Genomic DNA, 18273 nt, shown 5'->3' with positions numbered 1-18273 from the left:
TTTTTGTTTCCTCTTATTCCGTTTATTTCACTTCATCATTACCATAGTAGGCCAGGTTATTGCCATATTAGATTCCACAGTGTCCTTTTCTAAAGCATCGGCCTTTGTAAAGGATCGTCAACTACCGTTTCAGTTGCTCGGCATCTCGGTAAGACAAGAGAAGGTCAGCAATGGCGGCTGTAATTTGGCGCGTGTGTAAAGCGTCTATATATCTGCTTCACTTTATGATGTACCGCAGGAAAGGCTACAAGTGCGAGCTCCTTGCTCTAGGGCACATCTCGGTGGCACAAGCTCTCGTGCGTTAAGAGTAGCTCCCGAGTCCCGACGCTATGAGCTCACGCTTCTAGCCTTGTCTGCGGTTCAACATAGGTTGAAACACTCTGCCGCCGACCCCGCTCCGGAGGGAAGCATGTCTTCTGTTTAGACACGCACAGAACGTTAGCAACTGGATTACACCGCTGTACGCAGGCACGTAGCCAGGATTTTGTTTCGGGGAAGGGGGGGGGCAGGCCCCATGTCCCCCCCCCCCTGGCTACGTGCCTGGCTGTATGCACTGCGAGCTGTAGCGATTCGAAAGGTCCACAAAAAAAAAAAAGAAAAAAAAAAAAAACATACTCGGTGACAGGTTGAAAGTAAACGCTGGGGAGGGGGTAGGCTCCTCTCGAGCGTTCGCTCTCCAAAAGTGGAAAGAGATGGGAGGAGCTGCTTCATCTCAAAACTGGAAGTCATGCTCAGCAAATCTCACGTGAAGCAAAAAAATGCACGTCTCCTTCGATTTGTGTGTATGTTTATGAGGCGAAAAACGCGGTGCCTCTTCTCTTATGCCCATTTAGCGACGCAGCCAGGAATATTTTCCAAGAAGGGAGGGAGGGGGGTTTCCCTGAAAGCTTCTCCCGCCTACCCTCTACCTACATCACTGGTATACTGTCGGTTGTACGTGATCTTGAATTTCTCAAAACAACCTGTTTTACTGAGCCGCAAAACACGTCCTGTAATTCAGACCAAAAAAAAAAACATAAAAAATACGTATATTTTTTTAGCTAAAAATAAAAACTTAAAATAAATCTCCAGTGAATGATTAAGCCAATTACGTGTCTTCACAAATACACTGAATGATGAATTAAGATATTGAACACCGTATGTATGAAGGACGAGATGGACATTAGCTGATCTAGATTTCAATCAGCAAAGGTTATTAAGCAACGTATAACAGGAGAAGCAGCTGCGAAATTATGTCTGCTCGCCTTTGATTGACTTTAAAGTTCGTACAGAGCACGGTAACTGCTGTAATGTCCAAAGTAGTGACACCGGCCCCAGAAATATGAACTGTGATCGAGTGGGGTCGAAACCGAAACTATTGAGTCGTATTTCAATCCTTGGCTTCCTTGGCTTCGTGCCAATCCAAAGCCACAAGCAGCTTTCAGATTCTTGTTCGCCGGAGAGGAGACAAAGGCATGTTTCTCGGAGTGCGTCGGTCGATCTGAGTTTAGGTAAGTTTTGCCGATTTCATATTCATTATGCATGCTAGAATAATATCCAGATACGCTAGATTATCCTCTGAGCAACGTAGCTCACGTTGCCACCGTAGTTCGGATGATTTTTCACTTGTTTCGACGATTTGAGCCGAAAAAAGTGAAATCGTCTAAGCACTGACCGGCGGCGGCGGCGCCGCTATTTTGAGAGTCCCTTGAATGCTCTGCGACACCGGAGCACTGGAGAGACGCTTATTAGATCGTTTCTAAAGTACGCGTTGCTATCGGTGAACTGTTCTGTGCAGTCAAACGCCTGAATACGGATGTTGGAACGAACGCCATGTGTGTGTTCGGGAGGGCGACACTCGTGAAGGTTCGGGTGGTTTTTACTTTGGCGTGTCGTCTCGTCCTTTCTCACGCTAGCGACAGCGTTAAGTTGTGCCCAGTATTTTGAAACTCCCGGCCTACGCGCTCTGGCTTTTCGCGCCGCGTCCAGCGGGATGGCGCGGTTCGAGCGCTGGTGTGGCGCTGGCGTTTCACGGATTGATAGGACACGCTCCTAGCTGGGCGTCGTCGTTGTGCTCGTGTACCATAGAGTAATATAGTAAACGTAAAGAGAGGACACAGGAGCCGATTCGCGGCCCAGATAGTACGTTTCATACCCTCCGCTACGTGGCGCATTTCTACAATTTGGTTAAAATTAGTCAAAACTCGTTCTGTGAAAAGTATTTATTTTTTAAATGGCAATGCTTTAAAATTGTTTAAAGTACTTAAAACGACTAAATAGTTTGAATGAAATACGTCACAAAAACCACGTGATGAATGGCGCGTGCCATGCCCTGCCTGCCTGCACGCCGTCGCCTCTGCATCATTCTGCATGGCCTCTGCTTGTCCCTGCGTCGTTCGTCTGTGCCGTGCGTGCCGTCCATCTGTGCTTTCTGCTGCATCATGTTCGGTCGACTTTGCATCAATCAAGGTGACGCATGACCGCCCGTGTGCTCGCATGCTCGGCGTGAATTCGTGGAGCCGATCGATTCGAGCTTCTCGCGCTGTTGTTTCTGCCGGGCTGTCTGGCTGCACTTGAACGTGTGTGCATGTTGATTTTCGATGAGATTGTTTTAAAAAAAGAATTTAACTTACGACCTTGCACACGGCATTGTCCATGGGTTTACAGATGACGGTGTTGAACGAACCTCTAGCATTGCAGATAGAGCCTTGTTGTTATGCTGTCTGAAATTTCCAGGAGGTGCGTTTGCACACACTGTTGTGCACACTCCAACAACGGGGGGATCGGTGGCCGAGTGGGCTAGCGCACACCAGCTCGGAGCACGTGGAGCGAAAGCTCGCGCTGCAAAACCCAGGGATCCTGGGTTCAATCCCCACCCCTGCCCGTTTCGATCTGGATGAGCATCGTACCGGCGTGCGGTCGTGTATCACTACTGCGTGATGCACGTTAAAGACCCCAGGCTAGCGGTTGTTGTACTGCACTGGCTAAATTGCTCATTTACAGCTGGGAGACTCGTCGCCCGTTGAGGCAGACTAAGTTCTAGGCTGTATAAACACACACACAACCCAATTTTTTCACTCTAACAACATCTTCTGTTTAACGCAGTTTCCTCATTTCTCTCATTCGGGAGCTTAAAGGGGCGGTGCAATGATATTCAATTGGAATGTTTTTCACTTTACACGAGCTTACTGGCACTAGTGGGACTCAAGGATACTCGCACGGAACGCCACTAACCAAGAAACTCCTCTGTTGCGCTGTAATTTCGAGGGCAAAACCCAGTGTTTTTATTCAATCTCTCCTTCGAAAACCCTGATCACTTAGCTGGAAGGTAGCAGTAGCGCCCAGTGACAATATTTGAATAGGGCTCATAGATTGGACCCGAACATGGCGTGGACACTCGATTTGGGCTCATGATAATCGATAGCTCGAGAAACGTTCGGGTAGTGTCCTGTGTTCAATCGCTGCAATGACGACAACAGCCGAACCATAACAATGTCTGGAACTCAGCGCGTGTCCTGTGCCTTGCCAACCCCAGCGCATGATTATGATCAACATTGGCGGCGTATAATCGGCTCCAGATCACGGGGCCGCTTGTTCTGGTTGCGAGTTGAGGGGGTGAACTCTGCTCGTTTTTCGTTTTTTTTTCCTGCGACTTCGATTGCGTGTGGTGAAAACGAACGGGTATATTTACAGATCATTAACGTCAGGGATTCGTTCTAAGCGGTATTTGCGCAAAATACAAATATCAGTGCATCGCCCCTTTAAGACTGTTGGCTTCACAGTAAAGGATGTGGTCTGTGGTTAGGGGGCTTCAAACGTAAGCTTGGTGTGTGTGGTGATAAGCCATTTTTTGAAGTTGACAACAAACACGTTTACTTTGTCTTTGATGTTCCGCACCTTCCCAAAACAACCAAGAGCAATCTCTAAGCCCACAAACTTTGCATTGGAAATGAGGTCATTGAGCGGTCTTTTATTGTTGAACTTTATTGTTCTATCCATGAGATGAGCTTGCAATTGACTCCGAGACTTACTGAGAGACACATTTATTCAAAAACCTTTCTGTAACATGGAAGAAAATTGTGCCCCACATGTAGTGAGGGCCTCACTCTTTCTTGCAATCATATCCTTTGTTTATGCAAAGAAACTTCCTGAGGCAGCCATGGCTACAGCCTATTTCTGTGATAGGATGTGCATACTTTTTTATTGTCTAAATAGCTAAAAAATTCAAGAAGACAGGGCAGAAGTTGCATCATGCCGTTCTAAAGGGAGAATCTGAAATACTTGATTTTCTCCACCAGGATGGATTTCAGCATGGCAGTTCCAAAGTAGGAGGCAGCCATAAGCCATCATTGGGTGGCAAGTTACTATAAAAAGTGTCCTCATGCTCTGGGATGAGCTTTCAAGCAGCCATGACTTTAAGTTCTTACTTACACGACGCCTGCAGCAAGACACACTTGAGAACGTTTTTGGAGCTCTATACGACAAATGCTGGGCTGCAACACAAACCCAAATGTGCGTCAGTTCACCTCAGGACTAAAACACTTCTGGATGAAGAAACTGTTCAAACTGTCGGACAATGAAAACGTAGAGGATGACAAGGCTGACCTCCTAAAGGAGTTGCAAATATCTTCGCACCATGGAAGTTTAATTTCAGACATTGTAGAACGTCTTCCAATTAATAACTTCCCGCCACTGGAGGATATTTCTGAGCTGGCATCAGACATCAGGTCTAACATAAATGATGACTCGTCCACTTTTTTATTACGCTTGGGGCTATTTTATCAAGCTTTTGCTTGAACAGACAACTTACAGCTGTGGCTGTTCTCGGCTGCTATCGGATGAGTCTAATAACTTGACCAGGCCTCACCAGTACTGTCTTGTTCCTAAAGCATACCACGTGCCTGGAAAATTCTTCGGGAACTTAGTAGTAGCATCACAGGCTGCCTTTCATTTCATTCAGCAACTAGAAAATCACTTTCTTCCCATAACGGAGAGTGTGACACATGTTCGAGGAGTGTGTGCCGCCTTGTATAGCACACTTTGAGGTCTGGGTGGTTTTAGCCTTTGCCCAGAGGAGTACCACAAAGGGTTTTTAAACTGGTTTTGCAGAATACGCTTGTGTTGACATGTCTAATTTCTGAACCGGAATTCGGACAAAGTTCGGTTGCACTCTTCAGTGGCTAGTAAGAACGAGACAGGTTTAACTGTTAATAGCGTATTAACAGAGGCGGTTGCAAAACCAAAAACAAAAAGTGATTATTAAGTGGGCGGTGCAGCTTGCTCTCCAAATATTTGTTTCCCCTTTTTCCAGCGAATGTGTATCACGGCTCTCTAACAAAAATATTTGTCCACTTTCTAAAAAAATTCGATAGAAAATAGTGTATGGAGGCTAACAATATCTGAAAGAAAATGTATTCACTTTCGTATCCACTGTCCATATTTTTCTAGCCGCTTTTTTCTGAAGCCATATTTCTTTTCTGAATAATTTCGGGGAATATTTAGGGACGTTGAATCTTGTCAGATTTCGAATAGAGTTCTCATTGTTTGGTAATGGCTCGCCCGCAGTGAGTTTGAGGCTATGCAAATTGGTGTTTTTTTATATTTGCCGGAAATCGGGAATTTGTACTATCCGGCCTTTGCTTCGCACTGTTATTATACTCTATGACTGGTAATGATAGCCATGTCTTATTTATTTTTGCACTTACTTCCCGTACCCGAGTCGGCGTGAAAGTGAATGTATCATACAGCATGTTCTCCGTGGAAAGGTTTTGTTAACTTGGTTCCGCTAAGAATCTATTACGAAGTGTACGATATGCCGAAGTCCTTCATATTCATTTATTTTTGTGAGTATCGATCTCTTTCGTATAAAACATACAGAGCTTCTGAAGTAAATCATGTATACATGAATGTGGTCCAATAAAATGTGTTCGAACCACTTACTGTTGTTGACCCCGAGATGCTCCACCAGCCAGGAGTCAATGCGGCGATTGTGTAACTTCAATGCTTTACAATATAAAAAGAACAAGAAATATATATACTTCTGCTTTGTGAAGTAAGTTGAAATATTGTTTGACACATTTTGCACGGACTCTACCGTAAAAAATAAAGCATAAGTGTGTCAGTATTAAAAACAAAAAAAAAGAAGAAAACAGCGGCATCAGGCATCAAGGGGCTCCCGAGAGCCGAGCGGGGCGGGGAGGAAAAAGAGAGAGAAGGGTACCGAAGAACCGGAGCAGAAACGCCCAAACGGAAACCGAAACTAACTTGACCGGAAACGGAATCAGATTATACTTAATACCGCCCACTAGGAGCGCTACCTGTCACTGGTCTATCTGGGCCGCTGGGGCCTATGGCAGTGTCCGCTCTTTACCTTGTGTATATTACTCTATGCGTGTACGGCATGTGCCTCGCGCCAGCCTGCGGTGCGTGGCGTTGGGTTTGAGGTGCGCGGGACCAGAGTTTCTTAAAAGTGTGGACCGAACCCTGTTATTCTCATCGTTCTTGTTGTTTTCTCCCTTGTTGCCTGTTCGTTATTGTAATCATCTTGCTCTGGTTGATTGGCTAGCAGACGATCGTGCGCACGCGCCCCTGCATATATGTCTAGCCTTGCGAGCCACCCAGAGTACTACTGTCGCTAATAAAGATTATTATTGCTTGCCTCAGAGACGTTTTAATTTACCCCGGCTACATTCGTGACTTGTAGAACTCGTGGGTGCGCAAAAAGTTTACATGGCTGAGGAAAGAGATTGAATGATTTGATTACATTGCTCTGATCTGGTATAGAACGTTTAGTGGTTCAAAGGTTGCAATCGAAACTCACACATCTGGCAGGCGCTCGAACATGTACTGCGGAGACGCATACAAATCAAGGAGATCCAGCTTTGAATGTGATGGCTTCCTACTTACTACAACTTTTAAATACCTGAGGCTCTGGTAAAGTTGAAGGGAGTCTCTTAAAACATTTGTGGAAAGACCCAATGCTGGATACAATTTTAGTCTAAAAGCTGGTCCACACTGTTGCAACCAACTAGGTCTGAGTCCGACAAAACCAGTCTTTAAGCCTCTTGTGACGGCTTATGACCACGCCGCGCAGCAGTAATGGCAGTCGTAAGCGGCTTAAAACCGTGTTTTGTTCAACTCTGTCGTAGTCAATTGCATCAGTGTGAACCAGATTTAACGACTCTTAGGCGCATGCACAAACAGTAGCTTTAGAATAAACTTGCACATTGCACTGCCCCAAAGGATTTCGATCACATCCCCAGTGTTTTTGATCTGTATCCCTGCACTGCAGAACACGTCAAGAAGGCTGTAGATTGCTGTGCATATGTCTATCAAGCGAGCTGTGCTATTTCTAAGTGGTGTTTAATTTGTTTATAGCTTCCCGGGATTTCTTAAAGGCGGACCAGCAGAAATATTCTTCCGCCTTGCGGAAAGCCCTCCTCGCCCTCTTTCTTTCTTGTATTGTAGCACGGCGAGGCGAGGGGAAAGGTCCCCTTTTGCGCCGGCTTCTTCTGAGAGGATAAGCCGAGAAAATCCCCATTTTGAGCGACGGGCGATGGGTGCGGCAGCAGCGACCTCGTGACTTAGAGGTAGCTTCAGATCCTATCGCGTAATCTGCCCCATTTTTTGGCGCTCACCAAGCCTAGCTTCTCGGGTGTAGGTTTTACGGAGCTGCAATCACCGAATTTCAGCTGTCGAAGGTCTTTGGTTTAGCCTGTGGCAAAATAAACACATACTTGAGAGCTGCGATGCATCCCCGCACCCATTGAAGGAACATGTCATGGATATTTTTGGTTCATCAAGGAGCTCAAAAGACATGCGCGAGAAGTGGTGACTTGAATATGTAAGGATGACTTACATCTTCACAAAGCATTCCATCTTTAAAAAAACGGCTTATCACGCTCAAACCTGCCTCAAATTGGGATCGATGGAAAAGAAAACGATGCACCAGGCGCGGGAATCTTCTAGAAGTTCTCTGTTTTCTAGCAGCGAGCACAAATTATTGGATAACTTTAGCAGACTATGTTTTCAGGCCACATATATTTAGCGGAAGGTCGCGCTGCCACTTCGATGCATTCTCTGAAGCACGCGCCTGAAGTGGCAGCGGGCCTTTGAAAACGATTTACTAAAATGCCCTGTTGTGTGCCTAACTCGCGGAACATGATGGTGTTAAGAATGGAACCTTCGGCGACCTTCTTCCGAGTTTCAACGCTGCGGAAACGAGTCAAGACGAGTCCGGGACCGTCGCCCGCTTGTCGGGGCCTGCGCGAAACGAGTCCCGACGAGTCTGGGACCGTCGCCTGCGTGACGGGGCCTGCGGCAACAAGTCTCAACGCGCCCGTGACGTTAGCGGGACGTGTGTGTGTGCGTGGTGGTTGGTGCGCTCGGGAAAGGGAGAGAGGCATGGCCTAACTGCGGAGAACTTTGGCTACGTCGCACTGGACGGCGGACTTTGCTGCGTCGCACTTGACGGCGGGTTGCTGTATCGCACTGGCTGCCCTGGCGGGGAGTGAGGGAGAAACGGACCCTATATAAGGCGGAGCGCGAGGCTGCTCCGTTGTTCTCTCGGATTTGACGACTGTATCGCTACCATGTAATTAAACCGTTCGTTACGTTACCAAGTCTCCCACCTCCACTGAACCCCTGGGTTCTTCACTTCGGGGAATGGACGTCGTCTCGAGCCAGGAAGCTTCCGGACGTGCGGCCTAAACCCCGCCTCGAACAATGGCCAGCAAAATGTATGAAATTCATATTTACACATTCCCAACAACCACCTGAGGTGAGAGGGCATCAAGGGTGGATGTCAATTTTAGAAAGTTTTAGTGGGTCACTTTTAGCCACTTAGATAACCGTACGGTCCGTACCCCAGAACGAAATGTAAGCTAGATTCGCTCTTTACATTCTTTATCGAGTGTGGCTATGGAGCGGAAAAGACAATATTAAAACCCTTTTTGGCGAGTCCAACGTGTCGTGTTATGGTTCAACGTTGCTTGTATTGGTACCATAGCACGGGCCGCCGCTTCGAAGTATTTGTGTGTCTCAAAGAAACTAAAGAAAAAGCAGACAATTTTTTTTAACGTGACACAGAATTGTATTTAGCATTGTAAAAAACTTTTAGGTACCCTACGCCACGCAGTTAGCACAAACAAACAATCGCCGGTGTTTCCCACTTTTTTTTTCTTGTTAGAACTGAATGATGTTTAGGAAACTGTTAATGCGAGTATCCCAGCTAAGCGGTAGAGTTTAGTGCGAGTCGATACAATGCTGGGGAAAATAGCAAAAAGCGCCGATGTCGTGTTTGCGCGAACAGTGTCGCGTAATGTACGCATACCGCTGCACAATCAATGCTAACGGAGTGAATCAGTAAATTTAGTGGCCCCCAAAGAAGTGGTGTTATTTTGTTTTATTTTTATGGTTGAAAAGTTGTTATTTTTAAACAAGCAATTCGGTAAAAAGAGTGCTTCCGTTGGGCACCAACTTACAAGGCATCAATTTGTTCTACACTAAATTCTGCATGGCCCTTGCGTAAAAATATCAATATTGTGTTCGTGCTAGCTGTGTCACGCACAGTAAGAAGACCAGTTCATTGCTCGAACATTTATACAAGGCCTTTCTTACATTTTCTTACGCCAAATAGACGTTTTGCGAGTACGCTCCATTACTGGAGGTTTATAAAATAACCTACGTTGTTTATTTAGAGGAAGGAAGTGGTGGTGAGGGGGGGGGGGGGGGGGGGGGGAGGGGGGGGCGGATTGAATACAGAAGACGACTCAGGGAACCTCGAACTTTGTAAATATTTCGCTCAACCTATAATCCTGAGCTAATTAAGTCACTTTTGGTTTGACTGTTTTAGAACTTGTTAACAGTCGCGCTAAAGGCCAAGATGAGCGAAAAGTCAGATGCCAATGTTTATTTGAGCAAGAAGCTTAAATATGCGAGATAGAACTGAAAAAGCGTTCGAGTGTAACCGTAGCTATCTCCGACCAAGCCTGAACCTCACTTTTTCGCCATTTTATAGAAAGTCGTTTTATCAAATGAACGGACATTTCATCGAACGCCGTTTCATCGAATCGCTAAGGGCCGTTTCATCGAATTTCTCTGTTATGGCTCTGTACCGAGTTTTGGAGCATAACAGTGCTTTATAGATGTTTCACCTTGCATTTGTTAAGACTAAGGTAGTCACTTGTGAAATTGTTTTGAAGGTGGTGTCAAATTACTAAAGATAAAAGCAATTGGCATAAAAAGAAATAAAAACAATTGGGTATGCGACTTACTGAAAATATTTACTCATATACATATATGACTGAAACCACGACGCTGCAAATAAAGGACAGACACTTAGAACACTTTTAAGTGTCCGTGCTTTCTGTTTTTGCCTCATTTTTAATTGTTTTATGTGACATGGAGAGGGGTCATTGTTTCATGGAGGCTTCTTCTCGAAGCAGGAAATGTTCACGATGGAACTTATCTCGTCACTGCACCCAGTGATATAAAAACAGAAACAAAAGAAAAAAAAAAAGGAGAGAATTAGATGAAGTTGTGTATAAAAATTAAAGTAAATTCCTAAATATTACACACTGTAACGTTGTTCGATGAAAATGCGTTCGAGGAAACGGCTTCTTTGAAACGGCGTTCGAGGAACCGGCGTTCGATGAAACGGTGTTCGACGAAACGGCTTCGATGAAACGGCTTTGATGAAACGGCGTTCGATGAAATGGCGTTCGATGAAATGTACGGACGCACTTATAGCGGTACGCGTGCATTACGTGGCACTTTTAGCCCGAACGCGACATCGGCGCTATTTACTATTTCTGCCCAGCAACATGTATTGTCTAGCACTGAGCTCTGCCACTTAGGTTGGATAGTTGCATTGACAGTTTTCTAAACATAATTTATTTCTAAAAAACAAAATTAGAAAGACCGGCAATAGTTTGTCCGTGCTGTGTGGCAGTATACCTAAAATGTGTTTGCAAAGACAAATTACAAACGCGTATCATGTTAAAAAAAATCGGCTACATTTGATTTATTTATTTCTTATTTTTAATGCCTCAATAATACTTTAAAGTGGCAGCACGTTCTATAGCACTGATTTAAGCAACGTTGAACTATAACACCAGACGCTTCGATAGCTGCACTCAATCAAGAATGCTCACAGAAAGGTTATAGCTTATATATTGTCGTAGGGTGCGGTTATCCAAGAGCTAAAGACGATCCACTAAAACTTTTTAGTATCGACACACACCATTGCTGTCTTCTCACCTCATGTGGTTGCTGGGATGCGTAAATATAAATGTCACGTACATTCGTTGGCCATCATATTGTGTAAGTTACGCACATAATATTTGTGCTCGTTGCTAGAAAACAAAGACCTTCTAAAAGATGCCCGCGCCTGGTACATCGCTTTCTTTTCCATCAATCTTAATTTGAGGCAGTTTTGAGCGCGATAAGCCTTTTTTTTTTAAGATGGAATGTTTTGTAAAGATGTAAGTCATCCTTACATATTCAAGTCACCACTTCTCGCGCATGTCTTTTGAGCTCCTTGATCAACCGAGAATATCTATGAAACGTTCCTTCAATGGGTGCGGGGATGCATCGCAGCTCTCAAGTATGTGTTTATTTTGCCACGGGCAAAACCAAAGACCTTCGACAGCTGAAATTCGGTGAGCGCGCGGGCGCAGCCTTGCAGCTCCGCAAAAACCTACACCCGAGGGGCTAGGCTTGGTGAGCGCCGAAAAATGGGGCAGATTACGCGATAGGATCTGAAGCTACCTGTAAGTCACGAGGTCGCTGCTGCCGCACCCATCGCCCGTCACTCAGCATGGAGATTTTCTCGGCTTATCCTCTCAGAAGAAGCCGGCGCAAAAGGGGACCTTTCCCCTCGCCTCGCCGTGCTACAATACACGAAAGAAAGAGGGCGAGGAGGAATTTCCGCCAGGCGGAAGAATATTTCTGCTGGTCCGCCTTTAAGGTGTATCTAAGCTCTACATGCACGCTGTTCTTAACAGGCACTTAGCCAGAATTTTGTTTCGGGGGGAGGGGCACCTATGACAAAGTGTTGTATTAGGGGGAGGGGAAGAGGAGGTCCCAGCAAAATGGAAGATTTCAAGGAAAGGAAGGGGGCATGCCCCCCCCCCCCCCCCCCCCCCCCGGCTACGTGCCTGGTTCTTAATGCAATTACGTCATGAAGCTCATTTTCCTTTTTTGGTTGAGTTTAATGGTGGTGCCAACATGGTCTTTGCACTGTCGACAACAAGAGAAGCGTAATGTTGGCACTTGTTATTTTGTTGATCTGTGAAGCAAGTTTTGGGTTTTCTTTTGTTCCAGAATGTCAGTCTTGTTTGTATTCATGGTATTGCAGGAAGTCTGTATCATCAAGAAAAAACTGCAGGTGGCTGGAAGCTGTCGATCAGCTGCCAGTCTGGATAGTAGCCATCAACTCAGCAAAGGGCTCCAGGCGAATCAGCCCCACCCGTTTCTCTGCTGCCATTCGAGACAGGATGCTTTGTAAAAGGTGAAATGGGGCCCATGCACTGCTTCTGCAGAGCCCTACTGGTATTTATCTGACATTTTGTTTTTCTAAACAAATAGTACCACTACAAACTATAATATACTGAGCAAGCACCCACTCTAAATTGGGGATGATCATGGAGAGCTGGCGGATAGAGTAGGTAATAAAGCAAAGTTGTACATGGTCGGGTGGTCCCTTGGTCTGAACACGGAATGACGAATAGCTGCCATTTGCAAAGCTAGTTGACTGTGCAAACACGTAAAAACAACGTGTCTTGTTTTTTTTTCTTTTCTTTTTTGATTACAAAGTAACATTCTAAAAAATGGTTGCTTACGCATTTGCTTGTTTTTGTTATAAAGCCTTAAATTTACTCTTCTGAGTTAGAAAAAATATGCAACCCATCTTTTCTTGGGCACAACTTTCTTTGGCAATGAAGGAGAAGCTAGGGAGGGAGGAGGCAGGCAGTGCTAATGGCTCTGTGTTTGTGCACCAAATAGTTTTTTTTTTTTGGTCTTCGTTTCAGTTTGGGTTTCGGCGTGTCAACCATGCAGTTGCTACAGTGCATGTTTTTGTACGAGGATTGCGGTTGAGGGAGCTGAACCGCGATCGCCGAGCATGCAGGCATAATCACATCTATTTCTGAATGTGTCACCCGTTTCTAAACGTAAGCCAACGCTTTGACTGAAGCACTCAGACAGACTTGCAAGGTAAAGCTCACCGTGGTCGTTCTCTTAGAATTTTATTTGTCTCTCAGCTGACGTAGATAGGCAGTGTCGATTCATTGAAAGCTACGAATTTCACGATCGTAGTAAGCGCCGGAAAAATACAGACAAAAATTTGGCACGCAACTAACATTTATTAAAAACAAAATTTCTTATATAGCTGTGAAAAACGTCAGTCATGACTACAACTGGTGTAACCCTCTATCAAGAAACTCATCCTTTTGCCGATAAAGCTATAGATATGTCACATGTACACCTGGTGTCTTTGGCTTTAATCTCAAATGCCTGGTGTAGCTCTTTAGATTCTTTATCTGGTTATCTGACCACAATTTGGTGTCATTAAATGACTGGGAGCAAGAGCAGCGTCTGCAGTGTGTGGCCAGATGTCCTGATGGAGGTTGCTCGTGTCGCCACCTCATGTTCGCGGGCGCAATCATTAATACATAGGCCTGTCTGACCTGTGTACACAGAACCATATGACATTGGGATTTCGTACACAACTTTGGTTGTGCATTCTGTGAATTTTTTGCAGTGTTTAATTTTGCATTTGTCTTTTCCAAGGGCCACCCCTACTGAAAAAAACAATTTGGCGCCCATATGAAAATAAACGGGTCCATACCGGTAACCGTTTAACCATACTGGTCACCAGTTTGTCAAAGGGGTCGCCCGTATGGCTCAAAGGGGTCCCCCGTATGAGCCATAACGGTCACCTATTTGGCAAACGGGTCGCTCGTCTGGGCAAATGGGCGACTCGTTTGGGCAAAGTTGTCGCACGTTTGCTCAAACCGGCGACCATGTTGCAAACTGCACCGGTTTAATCAAACGGCTCTCCGGAGCCCGTTTGACATAGAACGTACAGATCGGCGGCGTGGGCACGCCTAGCGTTTCAGCCGTGGCAGCCAATGTTTTCCGGAAGGCTGGGAGCGCCGGTTCATCGATTTCAGATCGTCCGCGTAATGCAAGTAATTATATGTATATTTCAATTGCGCTGATTTTCGATTATACTGGAACTAAAACTAACACCTTTTTTTTTGTTTTGTTTTACGTAAACGCGCGACGTTGGTGAGCCGATATTTTTGACAGACCTTTAATACTTTGTCCATATTTGTTGCCTCAATTTACTTATTCAGCTCGAATCTCTCTCGCAGAAGACGCGACCGCGTGAAAGAATGTACGTCTAGACTCCGTTTCACTTTAATTCAAGACGCAGCGAAGGTAGGACGCGTACACGCGGCTGCAAGAACACCGAGCATTGCGAGAGCACGCCCGCCGTTGCACCACTCAAACTACGAGCTTGCGCTGAGTTCTTTCTTCGCTCGGGCGCAAGCCGAGCTTCTGGCAGCCCCGCCGCCATTTCCAAAGTTCGAGCGCGCGCGCGCGCGCGCGTGTTTGTACTTCGGGACTACAAAAACGCATCTCCCTGGAATGCCTGGGGAGAGGGGGAGGGGTTGTCCCGGTGGTCCCAGCGCCTTGACCTCGCCCCCTCCCTCCTCTCTTGTCACCCCTGTCACGTGACCCACAGCAGCGCGCGAGCTACACGCTGATAAGCATCGAGATCCGGAAGGGCGCGCCTTGCAGCCGCTTTTTTCTTTGTCTGCTTGTTGTCAGTTGCTGCTCGAAGTTCGCTCGTCCTACCTGCTTCAATCTGTCGCCTAACCCTGCGGTCTTATTGGGATGTCTCTCGACAACGTATTGGATGTGCACCAAAGCTATCAGTGTTCGAAAAGACCCACGTGTATGTCGGCAACGAGCGATTCTTCAAAGAAGTCGCAAATTCTCGCGGTTTGGTTGGGTTCGGCAAAGGACAGCTTGTGCGCCGCATCGTGTTGAAACTTCCAAGGAGCCGTTCCCTCTCGTTTGTGTTTGTGTGGTTGTCCTGCTTTGACCGTGTCGACAAATATCACGGATTACCTCTTTCAAGTCCGCTATTGTTATGGTAAGTGCACTGCAAGCTACGTGTTGGCAACGATTGACCGTTCTTCTACGCGTACTCTTCTAAATTATCTAAAGAATTATGCAGCGCTTATTCGCGCGGCAACCAGGAGAATAATTTCCCCGAAAGTCTACCTGTATAGTGTTCACAGATCGCTTGCACGTTTGTACTTGTCTACAGAAGAGGTAATAAACTTCGAGGAGAATTGAAAACAATCTTTTGTGTCGGTTTTCCTGTCCGCTTACAAGCACCTACGCGAGTGCATTTGTTCTACGTGTTTTCTCCATGTTATAAATACGTTTATGAGTTTCCGGACGTCTTAAATATGTTTAAGATAACCAACCTCCCAGACGATACCCATTTAGGGGTAGCGCATAATTTCCAATTTCGAAGGGCACGTTCAAACGTGTGGTCACGTGCCATGTCGAACGGGTACTCGTACCATACGGCACCCGTATCAAACGGGCACCTGTATCAAACGGGTACCGTTTCGAACGGGTACCGTTTCCAAACGGGTACCCGTATCCCATAATCACGTTTGATCCAAACGGATCGACAGGTTTGATTCAAACGGGCGACCAGTTTGCCACCCGTTTGAATTTCAAATGTTTTTTTTCAGTAGGGACAGGTGCAGCGACCACGCACATCAGCTGCTGCCCTTGCTTCCCGTCATTTAATGACACCAAATTTTTGGCCAGATACCCAGATAAAGTATCTGGAAAGCTACACAAGTTGTTTGATATTATAGCCAAAGGCACGAGTTGTACAAGTGACACATCCATAACCTTATCAGCAAAAGAATATGAGTTTCATGATAGAGGTCTACACCGGTTGTAATCATGACTGACATTTTTCACGGCAATGTAAGAGATTGTTTTTCCAATAAATGTTATGTGCGAGTGCGCCAATGTTTACGTCAACTTCTTGACCTTCTCTATTTTTACGGCGCTTGTCTATGATCATGAACTAACTGACCCAAATTGCCACATGAACGAATTTCATGAGTGCTGCTGCGTTTTGAGGTCAGTTATCCGTAAACTCTTTTGGTGCTGAAAAATTATTGCGCGGGCGGAATATACCGAAATAGAAGCACGCACACTCTATGACGCAAAGTCGCATTCCATTTGGATCGCATTCAGTTATGGCTGGCCCTAGGGGGTCGCTGGCACACCACAGCTCAGAAAATGTTTTGCGAGGATTGCGCTGCAGAACCCAGGGGTCCTGAGCTCGATCCCCACCCCTGCTCACTCACACCAGTGAGCTTGCTAGCCAACCGGTATACGGAAACAACTAGGAGTCCCGGTTCCAACTGTCCCACTTGTCATACACGTTGCACACCATTTGCTTGCTTGGTTTGTTGTAAGATTTCTTGATTGCCAAACTTCGTAAAAATCTTGCACGTCAAACAAAGGGTTAAGCTCTCGGAGTGTACCAACAATACACCACACTGATGATGCCCAAAGATACACATGATAAAGATGCCATCTTAAAGATGCCATCTTAATTTTGCAGGGAGCTAGAAAACCTAGGGTGAACTTAAACCAAGAAAACACAAAATAGCTAAAAAGGAAATTCTATAGGTTTGGCACATCCTGGCTAATGTTATGCTAACATTCTAAAGTCAAACAATTTGACATATTTTTTAATTGGTTAAGTTCCACCTAGGAAATTATTATGGTTGAACTGTATTCAGTTATGCAGTGAAACGGTGTACTTTGGCTCTCTAGCTTTAGCTCCATTGCCATGGAACGTTGTCCCCAAGTATATCACTTTCTAACTCTCTTCGATTCTGCACCCCTCGTACTTCTCCCCTGCTTTGCCGTTCTACTCGTTCTATCCCCATGCTGACAGGGTGCTTGATGTCTCTTTCATATATTTTTTTAACTTGCTTAAAATAGGGGAATAGGCTTTAATATGTCCTTAGATGAGTTGATATGTTTCAAAAGTAGGGGTTGGGTGCTTACTCCGCCGCTCAGTGTTTTACAGTAGTTTTATGGTGTTGTGTGTTACTAGAATAAATTGGGCTTTAGCATATTCACCGCATATGTGTACAGGTAATTCATGCAGTTGTTAATGACCGATAGTACTCAACTCAACCCTGTGCGGGGTGTCTATGAGCTGAAAAATTGGTATTGTTGAGGAATTTGGCAATTGGAAAAGTCCGAAGATTTCCACTCTAATCAGCATCGATCAGGGAAATTCAGCCTTCCTTTCTCTGAATGTAAACAAAAGACTCGTGTGGTGTGACACATGCACCTTTCTACTGAGCAACTCGGCCGGCCTGCTGACATAAATCGTTGCTGGAAACTAGAGTCTTGGTAGAATCCAGAGATACAACCTCATCTCGAAGTGTATTTACAAGGCAAACTTCTATACTCTCATTGAACTGCTGCTGCTTATGGCAGATTTGTGGAATGGCTTCATAGTGCAAGAGCCTGTCTTTATAGCTACCCCAATTGCTCCTGAATGGACTTCTAGGGGATCTTTTCCGGGCTGTGAACATCATGGCAGTTGAGGTAGTGTCTGCTGGAAAAAGGAGGGGAAGGGGAACGTTATCCCTCAGCTTGACAGTTCATGGAAGCTTTATCAGCCAGGAGTTTGAATGTTGCTAGGACAATGACGGTTGTGTTAGCTTATATATGTTTTGCCGGAAGTTTTACGACCAGCTGCCAGGACCGCAACATCCGACAGCATGACATGCCGGCTTGTGTGGTGTCATTTAATTTTGTCACTTAGAGACCACTTTTGGTACATGGGTGGTATAGAACGCTAAACGCACCAGTAGGAGGCGCATTTTAGGCACCATACCGTAGCATCTGCTGCGGAGATGTTCTTATTGCAGTTATAATTTGCGATTCTGTTTCTTTTGTTTTTCAGTGGGAGCTCATGAAGGTGGCACGGTGCATGGAGGGACAGAGTGGCTGACAGTGAGCTGCCCAAGCAAGCTGCTGGCTCTTGTGACCGTCTCCGAAAGCCTCTGGATGGGCTAAATCACAGACGTGCTTGGACATTTATAAATGGTAAACGCAGTCTAGACTACCTTTGAATTATGCCTTGGTCTAACAGATGTAGCTTGGATGTCAAGTTGGGCTGCTAGAATTGAACTGGATAGTGTTAAGCGGCACATGTCA

The 18273-nt window shown here is 45.6% G+C and overlaps 1 long non-coding RNA gene across 1 annotated transcript; it reads left to right on the top strand.

The window, feature by feature from the left end:
* Positions 1-1427: 1427 nt before the first annotated feature.
* Positions 1428-18068, top strand: LOC115330274. The gene is made up of 3 exons (XR_003920248.3): positions 1428-1490; positions 12338-12490; positions 18020-18068. It is a non-coding gene; the product is annotated as an uncharacterized LOC115330274 (long non-coding RNA).
* Positions 18069-18273: the final 205 nt, after the last annotated feature.

Source organism: Ixodes scapularis, unplaced genomic scaffold (genome assembly GCF_016920785.2).
Source record: "Ixodes scapularis isolate PalLabHiFi unplaced genomic scaffold, ASM1692078v2 PGA_scaffold8__174_contigs__length_109621045, whole genome shotgun sequence".
Taxonomy (NCBI): Eukaryota; Metazoa; Arthropoda; class Arachnida; order Ixodida; family Ixodidae; genus Ixodes; species Ixodes scapularis.
This window is presented reverse-complemented; position numbering and strand designations above follow the sequence as displayed.